Source organism: Dromaius novaehollandiae, unplaced genomic scaffold (assembly GCF_036370855.1).
Source record: "Dromaius novaehollandiae isolate bDroNov1 unplaced genomic scaffold, bDroNov1.hap1 HAP1_SCAFFOLD_33, whole genome shotgun sequence".
Lineage (NCBI taxonomy): Eukaryota > Metazoa > Chordata > Aves > Casuariiformes > Dromaiidae > Dromaius > Dromaius novaehollandiae.
Genome location: NW_026991456.1, coordinates 706,965 through 716,367, shown reverse-complemented (window position 1 = coordinate 716,367; position 9,403 = coordinate 706,965).

The window sequence follows — 9,403 nt, the reverse complement described above, 5'->3', positions numbered from 1 at the left end:
CCAAACAAAGAAATGCCTGGGCAATTATACCTTCCAATGTAAGCTCTCCACCCCTCAGGCAGTAGTTTGGACCAATAGTAATATTTGGGCCTGGAGTCTCCTGCTCCTTATTGGGTCTCATCCCTGTGCCTAGGCAGGCTGTTTATCTTTACTGTTATGGTTTTTGTTGACAGATGTGTCTTGGTTCCTCGGGTCCCGCCCTTGTCTCTCCAGGCCCTGACAAAGAGGTGTTGTTCCAGCAATTAGCACTGCCCCAGCAGTGACAATAGGTGTTATCTGCCAAGGTCCTGATGAAGGGATATAATCCAGACCCCGAGATAGTCCAGACCCCCTAATTAACACTGTTTCAGCAATGAGAGGAGGCTTTGTTTCCCAGGGTCCTGGTGCCCAAGTAGGCCTTATTTCAAAGCCTTGACATCCTCCCTCCCAGAGCGTGAAGCACAGGAATGCGAACTGCTTGCAACTCCCTTATCATTCCAGCTTGAACCAGCTCTCAGTCCCTTTTCTTACTGAACTAGGTAAAAGTTCATTATTCCTCATGATTTATAAAACTGACTGATTATGCTTGCCATAAAATGGACACCCCTGTCTGAATCAGTGGCTTCTGGGACTCTGTACCTGGGTATGATTTCTTTCAGTAAGGCTTTTACTACCCGCCCTGTGTCAGCCGTTCTTGTTGGAAAAAGTCCTACCCAGCCATTTTAGGCTAGCATGTGCGCATATTCTTGCTATTTTTCCTTTTAGTGTTCTATTCATTCTTTCTACTTGTCCTGAAGATTGTGGGTGATAAGGGGTTGTAGGTTTCTTTTTATGCCTAATGATTTCTATAACTGAGTGATTATGCTTGCTGTAAAATGGGCACCCCTGTCTGAATCAGTGGCTTCTGGGACCCCATACCTGGATATGATTTCCTTCAGTAAGGCTTTTACCACTCCCCGTGTGTCGGCCTTTCTTGTTGGGAAAGCTTCTACCCAGCCTGATAACTGATCTACTATCACTAACAAGTGTTTGTAGCCATTGGCAGATGGCATATCCGCATAATCTATTTGTAGCTTTTGGAAAGGGAAGTAGGCCCATGACCGTCCCCCTAACTCTGAGCTTGGCTTGTTATTTGAAAACTTCTGGCAGGTCGGGCAGCTATTTGTTATTCTTTTTGCAGCCGCGTAGATTCCTGGAGCAGCCCATACTTTCTGTACCTGGTTAGCCACCGCCTCCGCTCCCCCATGAGCTTTATCGTGAAACCACCTAGCTATAGTAATTAAATTTTTTTTTTTGGTAGAATTGGTTTTCTTCCAAGTGTCCATATTCCATCATCACTTTGTTTTGCTTCCCACTGCTCCCATTGTTTTTTCTCTTCCACTGAGCAGTCTTTTTCATACGTGGTTTTGGGGTCTATTAAAATTGGCCATTCACTCTGGTCCATCCTTGGAACTGCCCCCATACATTCTCTCAGAGGTTGTCGAGCTGCAGCCTTCGCAGCAGCGTCGGCTAAAGCATTTCCTCTGCTAATTTCTGTAGTGTCTTTAGTATGGGCTGGGCAGTGTATTACAGCAATTTCTTTGGGCAGTTGGACTGCTTCCAGCAAATTACGTATTTCTTCTCCATTAGCTAATTTCTTTCCTGATGACGAAAAGAATCCTCGCTCTTTCCATAACATCCCTGTTACATGACCTACTCCAAATGCATATTTAGAATCGGTATAGATATTTACCTGCAGGTTCTTACCAATTTTTGCTGCTTGGGTCAATGCTATTAATTCTGCTGCTTGAGCACTTACAGACGGAGACAAAGGATTGGCCTCAAGTACCTCAAAGAGGTTAGTGACAGCATAGCCGGAGTGGTGCCTTCCGTCCAAATACTAGGATGATCCATCTGTAAACGGAACTAAGTCTGGGTTTCCCAAAGGTTCGTCTTTAAGGTCCTCCCGGGGCTTGCTCGAGCTGACGATCACCTGCTCACAGGAATGATGTGGTTCTCCATCCTCAGGTAGAGGCAATAGTGTTGCTGGATTTAAGATGTTGCATCTCTTTAAGGTCACATTATCTGCATGCAGTATTATCAGTTCATAGCGGTGAGCTCTCTGTGGGGATAGTGCTTGAGTCACGTATTGTTTCATTGACAGTTCTACTTCATGTGGCACATACACAGTCAATGAGTGACCCAAAACTACAGGTCATGTTTTTTTCAGTAAGAGCTGCCATAGCTGCTATTGCTCTGATGCATCCTGGAGTGCCTTTAGCTACCTCATCTAGCTGCGTGGAATAATAGGCCACTGGTCTGTGGTGAGGGCCTAGTTTTTGGGTGAGTACCCCACTTGCTACTCCCTGTCGTTCATGGACAAATAATTCCAATGGTTTGCTATAATCTGGTAACCCTAGAGCAGGGGCTGAAACCAACGCTTTTTTCACAGATGTAAAAGCTTTCTCCCTTTCTGGGCCCCAGGCCACAGGCTCTATCTCCTCCTTTTTTGTTGCCTGCACTAAAGGCTTAGTAAGTTCTGCTAACCCAGGAATCCACGGTTGGCAAAATCCTACAGCTCCTAAAAATCCCGTGTTGTTTTTTTGTTACAGGACGAGGCATATCAAGAATTGTCTTTACTCGTTCTGGATCAACTAACCTGTGTCCTTCTTTTAAGATAAAACCCAAATATTTTACCTCTCTTTGACACAGCTGGAGTTTAGACAGAGATGCCTGATGCCCTTTTTCTGCAAGAGCGTTACATGGAGAAACAGTGTCTTTTAAAAATGTCTCATAATCTTTACTTGCTAATAACATATCATCTACATATTGTATTAATACAGAATGTCCTGGAAGTTCGATATCTGAGAGGTCATTTTTGAGTATACGCGAAAGAATAGTCAGAGACCCAGTAAATCCCTGTGGCAGCCTTGTCCAAGTTAATTGTTGTCCCTTCCAAGTGAAAGCCAAGAGATCTTGGCTATCTTCAGCTATCGGTATACTAAAAAAAGCTGCCGTTAGGTCAATCACAGTAAAATAAGTTGCCCAAAGGGGTATCTGTAGTAAAATGGTTGATGGGTTAGGGACTACTGGATGTGGAGCAACTACATGTTGGTTTATAGCCCCTAAGTCTTGTATAAACTGATACTCTGGATCACCATCAGAATCTTGCCTGTTCTTTTTAACTGGCAGAATTGGGGTGTTGTACGGGGATTCACAGACTCTAAGGATACCCAGTTTCAGGTAATGATCGGTTTGTTTTTGGATGCTCTTCTCTGCTTCCTTTGGGATAGGGTATTGCTTAACTGCAGGAGGCAATCCCCCCTTTGTTTTTATCGAGACTGGACTAGCTGATTTCAGTAGTCCCACATCCATTCCTGAAGAGCTCCATAACCGTTTAGGAACTGATTCTAACCTTGTTGGAATTTGCAGATTAGTCGACTCTGGTTCTGGTGTCTTAGCCAGAACACATGAGCCCATAATTATTAATTCCACCTCTTCTGGCTGTAAGCAGATCTGAGTATCCAAGGCTTGCAGGAGATCTCTCCCTAAAAGGCACATGGGCGCGTCTGTGGAAATTATAATACATCCCCACGCTCTTTTACCTCCAATAGGAAGCAATAAGGGCTTAGATAACATTCGTTCGCCTTTTCCCGCTATTCCTTGCATCATTATTTTATCTGGTGACTTGCATCCTTTAGGCTCAAACTTTAAAAGGGAAAGGGTGGCTCCAGTATCCACTAGAAAGGGAACTTCTAAGCCTTCTATATTTGCCATTACCTGCCCTTCAAATCCAAATCTACATCCCATAAATTTACCCCCATTTCCACAGTATTTTCTGAGTCTCCTATCTCCTGTCATTGTGGACTGCCTGGGAATTGCCTGGTCTCCTTCTCAATATTTGATTGCCTCATGCTGGCCCCTCTATTCCCAAGTGCACAGGGCCTCACTGGGCATTCCTGCTTCCAGTGTCCTTGTTCCCCCCAAGAATGACAAACATCATTAACTCTTAATTGTACACCACCTTCACTTTGATTCCATCTATCTCCCCTGGTTCTTCCGCGCCCCTCCCCTTGCCAGCCTGCCATATGCTCTTTAAAATACTTTTGTGTATCAGGGGCTGCTTGATCTATAAAAACACTAATTGCGAGAGCATCATTGAAGTTTTGTGGGGTCATTCCTCCCTATTTTAGCGGGGCTTACCGCAAAAGTCCCCAGAAGTCATGGGGGTGTTCATCTAATCACTGTCTGCATTCTTGCACTCTAGTCCAATTTACTCCTAACTCTCTGCATGCTCTAATTACTTCTACTAAATTTCAAAGTCCTGTTGGACACACAGCTCTATCTCCTGCATTATTACAATCCCAATTTGGATCATTTGCTAGCCAGAGGTTTCTATTTCCCCCGGCTTGCTGCGCTTCTTCCGCATCTTTAATTATCTTATCCCCTTCATTTGGTTGAAATAATTCCCTCAAAAGAATTTGGGTATCACTCCAGTTTGGGTTGTGCCCAGTGCAGATATTAGAAAATAATTGGACACATCGCCCTGCATCTTTTCTTAATCTCTGCATTTTCCCCCCCCATAAGGCGAGATGGCCGGGGTGCCAGGGCTGATTAGTAAATACCCGCAGCACAGGAGGAGGGGGACTGGCCCCTCCCTTTCCCCCTGGCTGTAAAGCGGCAGGGTTAGTCAGCACGTTGGGGATCATAGGATAGAGTCCGGCAGCCAATGGAGTAGAGGGAGAAGGAGGAGGAGAAGGAGAAGTAATGACAGAGAGATCATCAGGTATATCAGGTGGAGCAGAAACTTTTGGAGCACAGTCCGGGGTACTAGTATCTGCTAGCACAAGTGTTACGTTCGGCAGGTTTCTTTCCTCCCTCCCTCCTGGCTCAAATGCTCCCGCGCCCATGCCCAGTTATTGTTATGGAAATTATATGGAAATTAGGCTTGTTGGCCACCATAAGAGGGCTTGACGCTAGGTTTCCGCAGAAAAATTCAGAGCCAAATCAAAACAAATTAAAGAATTAAATATTAATGACGTGCGTGCAGTAATTACAGCTCGAGCTGGGTGCCTCCGAAGAGGGACCCTAACATAAACAAATCCTGGGCAATTATAGTTTTTTCAACGTACATTTCCCACCCTTCACGTGGTAGTTAGACCAATAGTAATTTTTTGGTCTGGGGTCTCCTGCTCCTCATTGTGTCTCATTGTCATTCTGAGGTAAGCTGTTTTTCTCCTTATTTTTGTTTTTTGCAGTCTCTGCTGACGGTTGTACCTCTGTTTTTGTGGGGTCTTACTGTTGTGTCTCAAGGTCCTGAGGAGGAGGTGATTCTAAATCATAACAATGAACACTGCCCCAGCAGTGAGCTAAGGCTTTGCCCCTCAAGGTCCTAATGCCCTGCACTGGTCTTACTTCAAAGCCTTGACACCCTCCCTTTGGGAGTGTGAGACGCAGGAATGCAGACTGCTTGTAACTTCCTTATCTTCCCAGCTGGAACCAGCTCTGAGGCCCTTTTCTTACTGGACTAAGTAAAAGTTCATTGTTTTCGCTAAGTGCGGCCTAAGGCTTCAGCAAATTTAGCTCCTCATGCTAAGCAAGTTTTAGAGAAGTTGTGCTAAGCGGCTACCTCTAGACAGTTTCAGTTCGCTATTCTTTAACAGTTCCCCGCTTTGTTTTTATGAAGCATCCCTGCTAATACTTGAAACAGAGTTCTCGAAGCCTTTCAAGGCGTGCTATCACGTTCCATAATCTTATGCATAATATGATCGTAAGCAATAGGCATAACACAGTTAAAGTTAACACAACTACTAGTGGGTGCAACACGTGATTATAAATCGCTGTTGTAGTTGGTGACCACCCTAGAAGAGTTTCCCAGCCATGATGTTCTCCATCCCTTTTTATCCTTTCTGAGACGTGGTGCATCTCTCCCGCTTCATGATGAATGGTGATTAAGAGTTTTCTGTCCATTGTTTCGGATGCGTTCTAGCAGTCGACTCAAATCATCATGTTGTAGTAGTTTCCATACCAGGGTGAGATTCATCCCAATGGGGTTAGGTAGTAAATTTTGAATTAATGTATAATTAGATTGTAACAATTGATAAGATCTAATAGGAGCTGAATAATTAAAGTCGCATCCCATAATCTTTGGTAAAGTTACAAATACAAATATTTGAGTGATTACTTGTATCTACACCAATGTTATCTATGAATATAAGATTACAAAGTGTTCTTACACATACACATTCTTTTGCAACATATACAAGTACAGTTCAACTTGAACAGCAAAATAAGAACATAGTATGACAGTATATGGCCTGTTGCAGTTAGGTTTTAACTTGGATTTTTGTGAAAATACTTTAACTAAAACTTCATCCCCAGGCTGTATACCAAGCACTTGTATTTCAGGTGGTGTGGATTGATATCACTGAGCGCATATATATATATTTTTTAAGATTTTCAAACCTTTTTTGCATACTTAGAACATACTGGGTTAGTCGTCCATCTCTGTCTAACAGGCTGGTCTTAGCTGGAATAATAAGTCCCTAGTACAGCTAAATGTTTCCCAAAGAGAATTTCTGCTGGTGTTAGTCCTATGGGTTGCCATGGGACATTTCAAACATCCCATAGAGCTAAGTTAAATGTTTCTGGCCGTTTTAGGCCAGGACATGTGCATATTCTTGCTGTTTTTTCTTTTAGTGTTCTATTCATTCTTTCTACTTGTCCTGAAGATTGTGGGTGATAAGGGGTAATAGGTTTCTTTTTATTCCTCATGATTTATATAACTGAGTGATTATGCTTGCCGTAAAATGGGCACCCCTATCTGAATCAGTGGCTTCTGGGACCCCATACCTGGGTATGATTTCTTTCAGTAAGGCTTTTACCACTCCCCCTGTGTCGGCCTTTCTTGTTGGGAAAGCTTCTACCCAGCCTGATAACTGATCTACTATCACTAACAAGTGTTTGTAGCCATTGGCAGATGGCATATCCGCATAATCTATTTGTAGCTTTTGGAAAGGGAAGTAGGCCCATGGTTGCGCCCCCCAACCCGAACTCTGAGCTTGGCTTGTTATTTGAAAACTTCTGGCAGGTCAGGCAGCTGTTTGTTATTCTTTTAGCAGCTGCATAAATTCCTGGAGCAGCCCATACTTTCTGTACCTGCTTAGCTATTGCCTCCGCTCCCCCATGAGCTTTATCATGAAACCACCTAGCTATAGTAATTAACTATTTTTTTTGGTAGAATTGGTTTTCCTCCAATTGTCCATATTCCATCATCACTTTGTTTTGCTTCCCACTGCTCCCATTGTTTTTTCTCTTCCACTGAGCAGTCTTTTTCATACAGAGTTTTGGGGTCTATTAAATTTGGCCACTCACTCTGGTCCATCCTTGGAACCGCCCCCATACATTCTTTCAGAGGTTGTCGAGCTGCAGCTTTTGCAGCAGCGTCGGCTAAAGCATTTCCTCTGCTAATTTCTGTAGTGTCTTTAGTATGGGCTGGGCAGTGTATTACAGCAATTTCTTTGGGCAGTTGGACTGCTTCCAGCAAATTACGTATTTCTTCTCCATTAGCTAATTTCTTTCCTGATGACGAAAAGAATCCTCGCTCTTTCCATAACATCCCTGTTACATGACATACTCCAAATGCATATTTAGACTCGGTATAGATATTTACCTGCAGGTTCTTACCGATTTTTGCTGCTTGGGTCAATGCTATTAATTCTGCTCCTTGAGCACTTACAGACAGAGACAAAGGATTGGCCTCAAGTACCTCAAAGAGGTTAGTGACAGCATAGCCGGAGTGGTGCCTTCCGTCCAAATAATAGGATGATCCATCTGTAAACGGAACTAAGTCTGGGTTTTCCAAAGGTTTGTCTTTAAGGTCCTCCCGGGGCTTGCTCGAGCTGACGATCACCTGCTCACAGGAATGATGTGGTTCTCCATCCTCAGGTAGAGGCAATAGTGTTGCTGGATTTAAGATGTTGCATCTCTTTACATGCAGATAATGTGACCTTAATATTATCAGTTCATAGCGGTGAGCTCTCTGTGGGGATAGTGCTTGAGTCGCGTATTGTTTCATTAACAGTTCTACTTCATGTGGCACATACACAGTCAATGAGTGACCCAAAACTACAGGTCATGTTTTTTTCAGTAAGAGCTGCCGTAGCTGCTATTGCTCTGATGCATCCTGGAGTGCCTTTAGCTACCTCATCTAGCTGCGTGGAGTAATAGGCCACTGGTCTGTGGTGAGGGCCTAGTTTTTGGGTGAGTACCCCACTTGCTACTCCCTGTCACTCATGGACAAACAATTCGAATGGTTTGCTATAATCTGGTCACCCTAGAGCAGGGGCTGAAACCAACGCTTTTTTCACAGATGTAAAAGCTTTCTCCCTTTCTGGGCCCCAGGCCACAGGCTCCATCTCCTCCTTTTTTGTTGCCTGCACTAAAGGCTTAGTAAGTTCTGCTAACCCAGGAATCCACGGTTGGCAAAATCCTACAGCTCCTAAAAATCCCGTGTTGTTTTTTTTGTTACAGGACGAGGCATATCAAGAGTTGTCTTTACTCGTTCTGGATCAACTAACCTGTGTCCTTCTTTTAAGATAAAACCCAAATATTTTACCTCTCTTTGACACAGCTGGAGTTTAGACAGAGATGCTCGATGCCCTTTTTCTGCAAGAGTGTTAATCTTTACTTGCTAATAACAAATCATCTACATATTGTATTAATACAGAATGTCCTGGAAGTTCGATATCTGAGAGGTCATTTTTGAGTATACGCGAAAAAATAGTCGGAGACCCAGTAAATCCCTGTGGCAGCCTCGTCCAAGTTAATTGTTGTCCCTTCCAAGTGAAAGCCAAGAGATCTTGGCTATCTTCAGCTATCGGTATACTAAAAAAGGCTGCCGTTAGGTCGATCACAGTAAAATAAGTTGCCCAAAGGGGTATCTGTAGTAAAATGGTTGATAGGTCGGGGACTACTGGATGTGGAGCAACTACCTGTTGGTTTATAGCCCTTAAGTCTTGTACAAACTGATACTCTGGATCACCATCAGAGTCTTGTCTGTTCTTTTTAACTGGCAGAATTGGGGTGTTGTACGGGGATTCACAGACTCTAAGGATACCCAGTTTCAAATAATGATTGATTTGTTTTTGGATGCTCTTCTCTGCTTCCTTTGGGATAGGGTATTGCTTAACTGCAGGAGGCAATCCCCCCTTTGTTTTTATCCAGACTGGACTAGCTGATTTCAGTAGTCCCACATCCATTCCTGAAGAGCTCCATAACTTTTTAGAAACTGGTTCTAAACCTGTTGGAATTTGCAGATTAGTTGACTCTGGTTCTGGTGTCTTAGCCAGAACACATGAGCCCATAATTATTAATTCCACCTCTTCTGGCTGTAAGCAGATCTGAGTATCCAAGGCTTGCAGGAGATCTCTCCCTAAAAGGCACA